Here is a 13,500-nt window from a genome sequence, read left to right as displayed (position 1 = left end):
CTTCTATTATGGAACAGAGGGATATAATTTTTAAAAAATAATGCCATTTGCCAAATTTAAAACCTTATTCTTTAACTGGTTTAGATTGCTTACATTTTTTCTTCCAATCCTTTACTTGAAAATGAATTCTACAGAAGATGGGAAATCAGTTTTTGTTTCTCATTGACCCTTTATTTTGTGTACTATGATTTGAATACTGTCACCAATGGAAGAAATTGGTACATAACTAGCAGTCTAAAATCTGAGCATTTCTAGTAAAACCCTTATTTTATCATACCAGTTCACTTTCCCATGGCCATTCCAACTCAAATTCCATTCTTACATACTTCTGAACAGGTTTTTTTTAGGTATTAAAAAAAATGTGCATTTGCTAAGCAATATCACATAAAATCTCTGTGGTATCTTCAGTGTTTCCTATTCTGCCACAACCCCTTTTCAAGTTGAATTTCATGTGGAGTACACACAATAAGCAAGGGTTTCAGCTTGTAAAAGATGCAGTTCTAGGAAAAGTCCAGACTTTTAATATAAGAAGAAATTTTTATTTAACAAAATATATAAAAGCTACAGAATTTAATGCTTTTAACTATCATTGATGAAACAGTGTTGGTTGAACCTTACCTAGCTTGATAAACAGCCACTACAGTATTTTCTTGTACCTTAATCTGTCACTTCTGCATAAAAAGTTTTACAGTTGAAGGTGACAGAGTACACTTTTTTAATATAGTACACTAGTTGTGTTTTAAAAGCATGGTAGCCATTTTCAAGTAATTTTTGAACAGTGCTGATTTTTGTAAATATGACTGTTTTAGACTTGAATTACGAGTGTATTTTTTGTTCTTCATCATTACACCATCTGGTCCCTGTGTCATCAAAGAGCAACAAATACATGAACATCTTAGAATGCTGTTAACAAAAGACTAGTGGATAAAGCAGAGGCAAAAAGGCCAGACAATGTAATCCCTGGAGGCCAATGGGGAGATCCATGAATCTGCTGTTGCTTTAGAGAAAAATAGACAAAGAATTCTGAGATCCAGCAGCCTGCTATATTTGTAAGAATTAATGAAATAATAGTATAGCTTTCCTTCATAACTAACATAAAGCTATTCTTGTCTGACCTGTAAGCTGTGGTGGTGATGGTGGTGCTGTTTGGCTGGTGAAGAGAAGAGCTGAGACACTCTTACATGATTCTTTCCTCTTTCTGTGCTAGTCCTGACTTCCTTTCTTGATACAGTTATTGCAAAACTGTTAAGTTTCTTCAAACTTGTGTACTCATATGGGTTTGGCAACCCACATGCACTCTACCTCCAAAACCTGGGTACAACTACAGTTGGTTTTAATTAGGAATTATTGGATACTCAGATTAAAATTGTTCTAAAAAATTAGGTTACTTCTAAATCTCATAACGAGACAGTAAGAATTTGCTGACTCTGATTCCAAGCTGTCCTTCTAACCACATTTTGGCATGGGATAATATTACCATTGACATCAAAGGTCTAATTGGTTCTGTGTTGTTTGTTAATGCAGTACTTCTGGCTGTTCACTAATGTCACAGTTCACACTTACTCTTGCAGTTTCTTCTCTATTGTATTCAGCAGGAGTGGGCACCCAAAATAACTTATTTCTGACAAGAGAACACAATCACTCCCTAAAACAGGCACTTTTAAAAAAGGGGGGAAACATCTTGCACAGAAAATCACCATAAGGCACCGTTCATGCCAGTGGAAGCAGTGGATATTCATATTAACTGTTTGTGGACTCTTCCTACTTGTTCTATGTACTTACACGCTGGACAGAATACATACATACCTCAATGTTGCTGATCTACTCCAAGTAGCAGAATGTGAGGAATAGCATGAATGCAGAACATGCAGAGAACAATTTAATAGCACTTGCAATTTGAAATGGCTTTCTAACGAAAGTACCAAAACTTGTTATTCTAGGAAAAGGAATGCCAGAGTTCTTATTTTCCCCAATGATGGATGATTGAAAGTATAAGGAAAGGAAAAGAATCTTAAATATTTATTGTTTCATTGTCACACTTCTTACCTTCTTTTTGTTCTGAAAAGATGCCCATCTTTGCAAATCATCTATCCCTAATAGTTTGCTTTTCATTTGGTGGTGCAGTACACAGACCAAGAATTGGTCTATTCAACACTGTGTGAGGCGGGTCGCCTGCACTGATTACAGACCAAGCAATGTAAGTCCTGAAACAGCAACAGCTCACAGTTTAGTAAGGAGTGTGCTGCCCAAGGTCACGTGTCGAGTAAATGCTGAGTACTGATAGGGCAGAAAAGCATTGTTTCACTGTTACTATTATGTTAAAATAAGGACTGTGTTCCTTCTTAAGAAGTACTGTAACAGCTGTGAGCCACGCAGGACTTCATTTGGATGTGCTGAGATAAAGGGTAAAATCAGTACCTACTACATATATGCTGCTTGCCTTCTGTGCTTGCTTCTGAACTCATTCTACCTTGCTGCAGTCTTTGACCCGCAGGTCTTTTGTATTTGCTGGAGGAAATTTAAGACCTGGGCTTGGCCACAAAACACAAATGTCTGCTTCTCAGGTGACGCCTCAAGACAAGTCTGCGAAACTAAGAATTGTGGCATTATGAACAGTATTTACTCCTTTATTTGTATCAGGAGTTGTATTTGTATCCTGAGATGAGATTTCAAAAGTTTTAACTAAATGGTTATTGCAATATTTGTAATCTTCTTTTGGATCAGTATCTTCTAATTCTATTTTGAATGACTTCACAAACTTACTAAATAATATTGTCAGTTAGGAGAAGTAGTCAGCTGATGACAAACTATGGTGAATGTTGAAGACATTAAAGCATGTAGATTTTCCCACTTTTCTTTCTTTAATGTTGTTTTATGAATGTTATTTTAAAATGTTCCATAGTAAATCTCAATTCTCTCTGGAATTCTTTAATTCAGAAGAAAAATCTCTTGCTCCAGAATCTGAGACATCAGTCTGTACTGCCAGAGGAATTCTAACAATAACTTAACTTTATTTGAGAAAAATATTATTTAAACATTGATTTTATAGGTCTTCTAAGGTCCTTATTAGAAGCAGACAACTTAGGAGGATAGGATGGCAGAATGCATGCTTTAAAATGCATCACCGTGCAGGGACTTGAAGAGTAGGTATCCACCTAAACAATTGTTCGGCATTCCAGAACATGATTAATCTTGGAGTGCACTATGCAAAGATTTATAATCTATAAAACTGTTTAAATTTAAGCATAGTTTAAATATTTTCAGAACACAATTTCAAGTTAGGGAATTAAATTATTCTCTACCACATTCAGAGTTTATAGTACATTCAGCTAAAATTGTATCATCCATTACAGTGTAGTATCCATCATCCATGATGAAATGTAACTTCAATTTGTGCAAGAATGAAATAATTTAAACACGCAATCTCTGGACTTCCCAATGCATACCATCTTTCTAGATTTGTCTGTTTTGATTTCAGTCTTCTCAATATAAGGACAATATTTATTTCCATATATTGTGTACTAGCCCAGCACACCATTGCCAACAAAAAAATGATCCCCTCAGGTAAAAAATTGTATTTTTTCCAGAGCATTTGGCTTAACCGATGTGGAGTGAATCAATCCAATTTATCGGTTACAAAATGAAAACTTTACTGAAAACTGTAGGTTTCATGGTAAATGCTGACTCAGAAGCTCTATATAAAAGCAGAATTTTCTTGTTATGGATTTAAATTCATAATCTCATTGGTGTTAGTGGACAGATGACCTGTATGGATCAGATACTTCTTGTCATACTACTTTGTATTATTCTCATTCCATAGTAAGAGTGGGGATAGGAACCGTCTGCTCTGTGTTGGAGCAACGTATGACATTGTAGCACCTTGACTGCTGTCTGACGCCAGTGGTCAATCCTGTAAGACAAATAAATGGTCTGGTCATATAGTGTGCACAAAGAGACTGCAAAAAGAAACAGTGAGCACTGTGAATGCCATTTAAAATCTGACTTGAGGACCTGTTGAAGTTGAACTTCCTATAGCAGGTTTGGAACTTCTCATTCTAAATATAGTCAATAGCAGGTACACCTTGGTAAATGTAAATAAAAGTTTTCAGTAAAAGTCCATTTTATGAGGATTTTTACATGTGAGCTTTCCTCCAAATCTGTAAGAGTAATAATCTGTATATAATGTCACACATACCTTAATTATGGTAAACCTCTAATTTGTTCATAGAATACCAAGCAGATTGCTGAGAAAAAGACAATGGCAAATTGACTTTTTTGCTTCTACCTAAACAGCTTTGGTGAAAGAGCAAGATGATATTTCAGAACATGTAAAACATGAAAAGGACAAAAAAAGACATTTAATCACATAAAGAATGAATAAAAGCTCACTCAATAGTAGTAGTAGTAGCTCAGGTAGTACAATATAGTTAAGAATCTTGTTACAACAACTGTAAGAGTAACACCTATAAACTGTTGACGCAGTAATAAAGGCTGTTTTCCCAGTGCAAAATATTATTTCTTAAGTCTCTTTTTCTGAGCATTTTTCTACTTGACAAGCATATTTAAATAAGTTGACATGCCCATTTTTTTACTTTTACCCTGATTTTCAAGTTAAAACTTACATAGTAATTCCAAGCCATTTTGGGGGTGAGAGTGGAGATTATACTTTATTAGTGAACTTTACTTACCACATTGCTACATGTTTCCTTTTAAAGCTAAAATGATTTACAGCAGTGCTTCCCCTTGAACCTGGACTTGATGTACTTTACAAAGCGTGACATAATTGGCTCCTCTTGTTACTTAGAGTTAAAACACAAGGAGGGGAGGGACAAGTAATCAACAGCACATTGAAACTGCGGATTCTCGGGAGGAATTAGGGTCGCTGTGGCTGTTCTTGGACACCGTCAACCTTTCTGAATCTGCACAAACCCTACCATTTGTTGCTGGAAAGAGAAGGGCCTTGTCTCCCTATGCACACGCTTCAAGATAGTCCCATCTGTTCTGTTTCTTTCAGTTTTGAGGAGACAATATACAAACTCTGGACTGTTTATTAATTAGGCAGCCATTTACAGCATGCTGTGAACCCTGCTTCGGCCAGCTGAACTAGTTGCCTTTTTATAAAGCAGCTTGTTACCTACTCCATGCTACCTAATATTCTCCATTGTACTTGCCTAACTCGCACTGAATGGGAGATCTCAAATTAAACGTTTAAATGCTGGAGTTCCTTCAGATCTTTGTGTGCTTTCTTGGTTGCTAGGACAATTTTGAGCTAACATCCATATCAGTTGACAATGAATGGGTCAGCCAACTGTGAAACCTATAAAACTGGGTCAAGAATAGTTCTGCCCAGCCCAGCAAGAGTGAGGCTTGAGCCAAAGGAAATAACCTTTTCCCTCAGCTATTAATTTTCTTATAAATGTAGAGCTTATTGTACCAGATTCATGAAAGGTAAAATCAAAGCATGTTTGAAGAATATAATGATTATTAAAACAGGAAAATATTATTAATATTGGAACAGCCTTTGCTGTTTTTAGGGTAAAAGCTGAACTGATCTTGAAGTTATCTGGCAGTGTGTGAAAGCAGCTCCACTTATTTGTATTCAAGCCCTAGGTACAACAATAAGAACATTTTTTGACAAATACAATGGAAAATATTACAGCTATTTTGAAACTACATCAGCTCACATATGTTCTGAGATATTAACTTGGCGTGTTCCCTCCTGATTGCTTTGTAAAATATGTTCTTCTTCTTATGACTGCCTCTACATTGGTGCATAAGGGCATTTGTACTGTTGACATGCATGGCTGATATATTATTTTGTACACAAGGTCATCAGGCCAGTACTTTATGTTGGCCTATGTCTGTGTAGTATGAACCACAACGAGTCTCTGTTCTTAGTTCGTTCACAGAGATACTGAAATAAAAATTACTGATAAAAATATAATGGCAGTGAAGGTGTAAAAATGACTGAATATGTATTCTTGAAGGAAGATGGATATTTTTGTTCAAAAGAAATGGCTAGCAAGTGAAGATAAGTGGTTTGGATTTAAGTGAGTGTATGTATTATTATTGTTATTGATAAATGTGTTACTAAATGCTCTAGATTACCATAAGATCAAAAATACTTTTTGTGTTTTTAAAAAAGATATTTTTTTTTTCAATGCTCTTCTAATCCTGACTGAAAGGAGTACTTTTGCTTTGTGTTCATGTGTCTGGGGAGTGCCTTTATTCAGCTCTGCCAATCAAATTACTTGGTTTTGTTATTCTTAAGTATCAAGATTCTTAAGTATTGTGTATAAATACTTGGTTCTGGTTGACTTCATACAGTTATCCTATTTCATACTAGTTAACTGCTGCCAGAGCAGAAGTTCTTTTAATCTTTACCTCACAAATTTTTGATTTTTACCTTGCAAATATTAATAAGCTGTAATATTACTTGTGTGAATATTGCCATAAAAACATATGGGACTATTCTAATGAATAAAAGTTTACAGGACTAGAGTTCCTCTACTTCTCTCCTGAGTGTCAATCATGTTACAGGTACAAAGTCTATTATGACACTTTTGGAAGCATTCAGTTACTTAGTGTGTGACTGAAAAATACTACTCTTTATCTGACTACTTTTCAGTAATTATTCTATAGTCACAGTCCTGACTCCCTCCACAGAAATACCTTCATTTGTTATAGCTAATATTAAGTCTGTATTTTGATGCTTGGATTTAGCACTGATAAATTCATCTACTTTTAATATGTGCAGTGTATTGGCTGTTAAATGCCTAAAGGGTTTTTATGGCATGTCTGTTGTTACAATGTATTAGCATTGCTGATACTCCTGGCTGTTTCACTGAAGAATGGTAACTGAATTTTCAGGCTGAAGGATTGCTTTGCTTTAGAGGAGTATACTGGTTTTGTAGTTTGCCATGAGCTTATTGCTCATGGAAACCAGTTAGTTTGTGTGTCTGAGAAAAGAGGGAAGATATGAAAATGAGGCTGAGGGCACAAGTTGGAGATTTACATCTGAGAATTTCTTGCCTTCCCTATCTTCTCCAAAATGTAAGACAATGTACATCTACCTCCAGTTTTAATCTAAGTACCATATTGTTAGAGAATGCTCTACATTCTGGATGGCAAAAGGTGGCACTGAAAAAAGTCAGAAGTTCTTTGGTGTCCTTGCTGCTGCATGTGAGTGTGCACACCAGGTGCACTCTGCAGAGTGAACAGCACTTTGGCACAGTGGAAAGTAGATCCCTGGTGTCTAACACGTTACCTCAACCCTTGTAAGACGAATGTGAATCTAATGTGCTGATTACTGCTGATGGAGTGCCTTTTACATCAGAGGGTAGTTTCTTTTCTTTCTTAAGGAATGTATTTTCTGGATCCTTCGATGTCAGTGAAATATGAACCTGCAGTCTGCCATCATCTATCACAGGTACCCTACAATTCCTTGCTTCATTTCATTTAGTCCACAAAGCTTTCTTTTCATTTAATCTTCACAACAAATTAGGGACAAAACCATTCTACAGCAAAGTTTGAAGATTTTTTATAAAAGCTGGTAGAAAGAATACCTTACAGCACCTATAGTCACGTCTAACTAGCATGGGTAGTCACAGGCGGATGCCGCAGGAGCGATGCAAAAGAGGGCTGCATAGTGCTCCACTTGCAGGACTGAGAATGGAGCATTGTGCAGCCCTTCAGAGCTTGCAGCCAAATACCACAAGCAGTTATGTGGGTCTGGCTGTGTCCCCAAACCAGTTGGCTGCATTTCTCCAAGGGCAGGGTACACTGCTGGGCCTCTTAACCAGGCTCTGTGCAGGAGAGCTCCAGTCACTGAGTAGGGCAAAATGCAGTTTATTTCCAGTTGTTCTTGGTATATCATTTGCTCACTCCTGCAGACAGAATAACTTGTTGAGTTTTGGCACTAATGAACGTAAAATAGTTTCTTTTATTGTTGCAGAAACAAGATTTGTTCTGTTGTGACCAGTAAAGGGCAAAAGCTTTTTTTTTTTTTTTTTTTTCTTTAATTTCAGCACATTCCTTAAAGCTCCTCTTTTTCCCTACTGTGAGTTACGTATCTGATGTTTTTTGGTGAATGCTGGTCCCCAAGTCAATAACTGTGGTTTTGGAGGCATTTCCTTTCTGAAATGAGTATATGCCTGTCTTGAAAAGAATGAATTATTCACACCATCAAGTAAGCAACAGTAAATCTTCATCTGAACACCTTAAAAAATTGATATATTTAAACAAACTGCCCTTATAAATAACCTTTTACCCAAAGGTTGAATTGTTTTACATCTCAATGGGTGTAGGAACCTAAATGTCATAAATATGGATAATCTTTCTTTTTTCGTACTCTTGGAAACCACTTCTCTTCCTCCAAATAATAGGAAGTTTATAAAATACTGATAGCAATAGACTAATTAAAGTAGGACCTGGCTATGTTATCTAATCTACTTGTGTCATATCTAAGCCAAACCTGCTCTGAGAACTTCTGTGTATCAGCACACAATGGTCCAGCATTTACTCCTTTTGGAAAGAATTTTGCATTATTTATAGGTCTGAGTTTGTTGAATATGTTGTCATCCTATACTTGGGTATTCAGGGAAGCTACATATTTCCGTACTGCTCTCAACCATAAGTATAGTGGACACATGAAAGAGAGTACACACATTTTTAACACAGCTTCATAAACCTCTGGTTCATATGTTTCTGGAGACAGAGTATAACTAGGAAGGAAGCATAACTACAGTGTTTGGTCAAAGCCATGCTCTCCTGACAAAAGGAAGAACTAAAGTGAAACACACCCCATGAATTTATAGCTACCGTATGTCAGTATATTTGTATATTGTCCTTTTGTTTGTTTGTTTGTTTTTTTGTTTTGTTACCTCTCATTTTTTTGTTACCTCTCAGTTTTGTCTGAGTGAAGAAAGAGAACTTTGAGCACCTACTAAGGGCTAGTGGATGTCCTGCAGCTACTTGTAGAAGCAGTAGCAGTAGCAATATCAGTATCTGTGAAACGACTGGAAATCTGCCACGTCCACTGTGCCCAACCAAGTAAATATTACAAGCATTTTTGTCACAAGCATGATGTGGTCAGACTGTATGCAGACTACTTTGCAGATAATTTGTGCAGTGTTAATATTTTTGTCTGGAAATACAGAAACTGGGGAACCCTCCTGGGGAGCCCAAAAGGCTGAATAACCAAAGCATTAGACTGTGACACAGGAGAGCCAGTAGGCTTTTGTGCCAGCTCTTTTGTGTGGGATGCTGGAAAAGTCACTGTACTACCAGATGTATTAGCTTCCCTACTTCAATAACAGGGATAATAATAGTGACTTTTTCGGTCATAGTTTCTGAGCTATGGATAAAGCAACTCTGTTAGACCTAAATATGCCTGCTGAGTTTAACATACTTTTCACTCAAAATAACCATACTCCCATTAGAACCAGAAGGCAGTGTTGACTGAGCTACAGTTGTGGCATAAAAGAGAAAATAATAGCCAGGATGGTGAACACAATTTAAAAGAGTTTTGATTGATGCGTATTGCAAGACTGGCGTTAATCTGCTGATATCTGTAGAGTTAATCAAAGATAAGGCATGCATTGCTGAGAAGTTCTTATTTTAGTTGAAGAAAATGAATGGAGGACTGGTCCACTTAAAGAAAAAGGGATCAGATTGGCATTTAATTGATGGTTGAAGGGACTTTCAGCCAGAGGCACAAGACAAAGATATGTGTTTTTCACTAGTCCCTAATTCTGTCAGCTGCCTGGGATGTTAAGAAAGATAAATCACAACAGAAATTAACATGCTGTGTTATCCTGTTTCTGTGAGTGCATGCAAACACACTTTTTGCCAGGCTGACATGTCAGGACATAGAAGAGATATGGATTTGATGGATAGACAACCACTCAGTGTCTGGGTGAAGATCAGTGATTAATGATGTCCCCCAGGGGTTCATATTGGGACCAGTACTGCTTAATACTTTCATTGATGACGCAGGGATTGAGTGTGCCCTCAGCAAGTTTGAAGATGACTCCAAGCTGAGAGGTGCAGTTGATTCACTTGAGAGTTGGGAAGTCATTCAGAGGGACCTTGACAGGCTTGAAGGGTGGGCCCATGCAAACCTCATGAAGTTCAACAGTGCAAAGTACAAGATCCAGCACCTGCGTCGGGACAATCCCCGATACCAGTACAGACTGGGGGACAAATGCGTTGAGAACAGACCTGTGGAGAAGGACTTGGTGGTACTGGCAGATGAAAAGCTGGACATGAGCTGGCAATATGTGCTTGCAGCCCAGAAAGCCAATTGTATCCTGGGCTGCATTAAAAGAAGGTCAGGGGAGGTGATTCTGTCCCTCTGCTCTGGTGAGATCCCACCTGGAGTACTGCATCTGGCTCTGGGACCAACAGCACAGGAAAGATGTGGTCCTGTTGGAGTGGGTCTAGAGGAGGGCCACAAAAATGGTCAGAGGGATGGAAGACCTCTCCTGTGAGGACAGGCTGAGAGAGTTGGGGTTGTCCTGCCTGCAGAAGAGAAGGCCCTGGGGAGACCTGATTGCAGCCTTTCAATATATAGAGGGGGCTTATAAGAAAGATGGGGATGGGCTTTTTAGTAGGGCCTGTAGTGATAGGACAAGTGATAATGGTTTTAAACTAAAGGAGGGTAGATCCAAACTAGACATAAGGAAGAAATTTTTCATGATGAGGCTGGTGAAACACTGGAACTGGGTGCCCAGAGAGGTGGTAGATGCTCCATCCCTGGAAACACTCAAGGTCAGGTTGGATGGGGCTCTGAGCAACCTGATCTGGTTTGAAGATGTTCCTGTTCATTGCAGGGGGGGTGGACTAGATGACCTTTAAATGTCCCTTCCAACCCAAGCTGTTCTATGATTCTATGACAGAAGGAGGTTTGTGACTGACTGACTCCCCTGCTTCATGACAATCCGAGGATCAGCTTTAGCTGGCTCCTAGAATCCACTCTGCATGGTATGTTCCAAGAATAAGAAGACATATAACAGGTCAGGTAAAACAGAAGTTTGATTGCGGTCTGTGATGCAAGGTGAACCAGGAGACTCTGGCAGGGATGAAGGATTGTTCAGGTAGCAGCATTTGCACTTTTGAGAACTGAGGTGATAAACTTCTAACTCTATTCTACCTCTTCTCCCATTCCCCCTGACAGTAGATGCAGTGTGGTGAGATGTTAATATAGTTTTGTGGAAACTGACTTGTCTATGGTTCACCTGTTTATAAAAACAAAACAAAACAAAACCAAAACAAAACAAAAGGTAAACGCCCTCACACATAATCAAGTCATTGTTTCTACTTACCATGCAGGCATTTGCATTCAAAGGCTTAGATGTTGTGTAAGAAAAGAAGGCAAATGAAGGCAACAGTGAGACTGCGAATGGTACCGAAAATGCAGGACTGTTCTCGGTTTCCAAGACTGTGCTTCATTCTCCCCTCTAAGGAAAGTTCTGCAGACAAAGAGAATTAAGAACTTGGCTTTCTAGATAAGAAACTACAGATTTATCTGTTCACTACCAAGAAAATCACTCTTTACTGGAAAGCAGAGCACAATTTATGTTAGGGCAATAAAAGCAGGAAATGAAAACACACATGCAGCATCTGGGAAGTAGCAGGCGACCCTTTAGGTTTTGAGGATAAAAGTCTTCCAACCTCCCACGTGTGGCATTTTTGTGTACATAGTATGTGTTTCCCCAGCATGCCATTCATTATGATTGGCTGTATTATAAGTTCAGAGGAGTAGGTTGCAGTGTACCTGGACATGTTGTAATACAAAAGGTGTGATTTGTAGCATGTCATGGCTTCAGTGTGAATGCCCAACACTGGGGCAAGTTAGGACCAGTATCATAACATCTTATTCTGCATCTCACCAAAGGAATTACACTGCTTTTTTTAAAAACACATTATATTTTTTACCTTGCTCTAAAAAGGATTTCTGTTGCAGACACCTGCTTACAGACCATTTTTTTGGGTAGGTGAAGTAAAACATAGCACAGATGATCAGACAAGGGAGACATGTCAAGACACAAGATGCATGTCCTTGTGTTAAAACCCTGAGATAGTTTCTTACGGTCCCACTGTCCTCCAGTATTGCCAGTGTAAAACCACTTTCAGTGTATCATAATGTCAGAGAACATGGGACACTGTAACGCTCAAAGTGCAATTTTTCAGTTGCTGCAAAAAGTTCCCAACACTGAACATGTCTACTGATGTTAAGATCAGTAGCTGTATGCTGCACACATACATATTTTATATATTCTTCATAATTTAACTTAAAATCTCATAGAGAAAATATAACATAAATAAAAAATTAAAGCTGATAAAAAGTAAATAGTTACATGTAATTTGCCAAATGAGGAGAGTCCAGGCACCACATGGGCCAGGACCTCCCTGGGGGCTGGGAACGATGGTGTCTCCCTTGGGGTGGCAGGACCTGGCAGCCACAGCCTGTCCCACTGGCCCAGACAGAAGCAGGGCAGCCGTGGGACACTGGGGCAGCCCCAACCCCAGCCATCAAGCACTTCTCTGGGGACACGGTCAGGCTGAAGCTGGGCTGGGATGTGGGCCCCTTGGTGTACCTGGCTTGGCAGAGCTCATGGCCAGGCAAGGCAGGGCTGTGGGGAGCTGGACACTGGCCCTGCTGTGGCTTGGCTGGGGCAGGGACTGATGGTCCTGGGCACCTGAAATGGGGTCCTGGGACACAGGCAGGATAGGTGGAGCTCTGAGGATTGCACAGAGGCAGGCAGGGCTAGCAGTGCCTCAGCGCCTTGCCAGAGAGGGTATGAATTCTTCTACGTTCTTTTTCATTTTTTGAATAGATTGCAAGTGTGAACCGAAGGAATAGTGTTGTATGTATTTTCCAAGGAACTTATTTGTATTGAAGTTTTTCAGAAATCTTACAAGGGTACTTGTTTTGAATGTTAAATTACTTCTTAATTGTTAGTCTTGAACTTTTTTGCAAAGCCAGCCCAGCTGACCAAAACCAGTAAAAAATCATATCATCATTTCTTTACCAAAGTTTGCAAGGAGACTGCAAAATATTTTGATTTGCAGTGAATCCACAGCTGTCTTTCCTGCTTTTTATTATTACTTGAAAATGTTTTGGTAGTTATTATATTCTAACTGTATATTGTATAAGATATTATGGAATGGGCAGATTGATTGTATGGTTTACAGCCAGGCTGTCTTGCATCATCAGACTTTACAAACCTGGGATTATTAAGTGCTACTAGAATTTTAAGTTACAGCATCTCCAAGAACTTGCAGCAATATATGGAGATGATTTGCAAAGTGTTATCTTTCCCTCAGTACACACACTCAGGTAATATATGATTCAGAAATGCATCACATAGCTAAAAGTTTAGACTGAAGCATAAAATAAAATCAAGCAGTAGCTATAGCAATGTTACTGTTCTGTTACAAATGCTGTTTAGTCAAGTTCTGTCACAGATGACTATATTTATTTAAAGCTTGTTTCAC

The sequence above is a fragment of the Falco peregrinus genome, chromosome 3, assembly GCF_023634155.1.
Source record: "Falco peregrinus isolate bFalPer1 chromosome 3, bFalPer1.pri, whole genome shotgun sequence".
In the NCBI taxonomy this organism is placed as follows: Eukaryota; Metazoa; Chordata; class Aves; order Falconiformes; family Falconidae; genus Falco; species Falco peregrinus.
Note: the sequence above shows the minus strand (reverse complement) of the source record.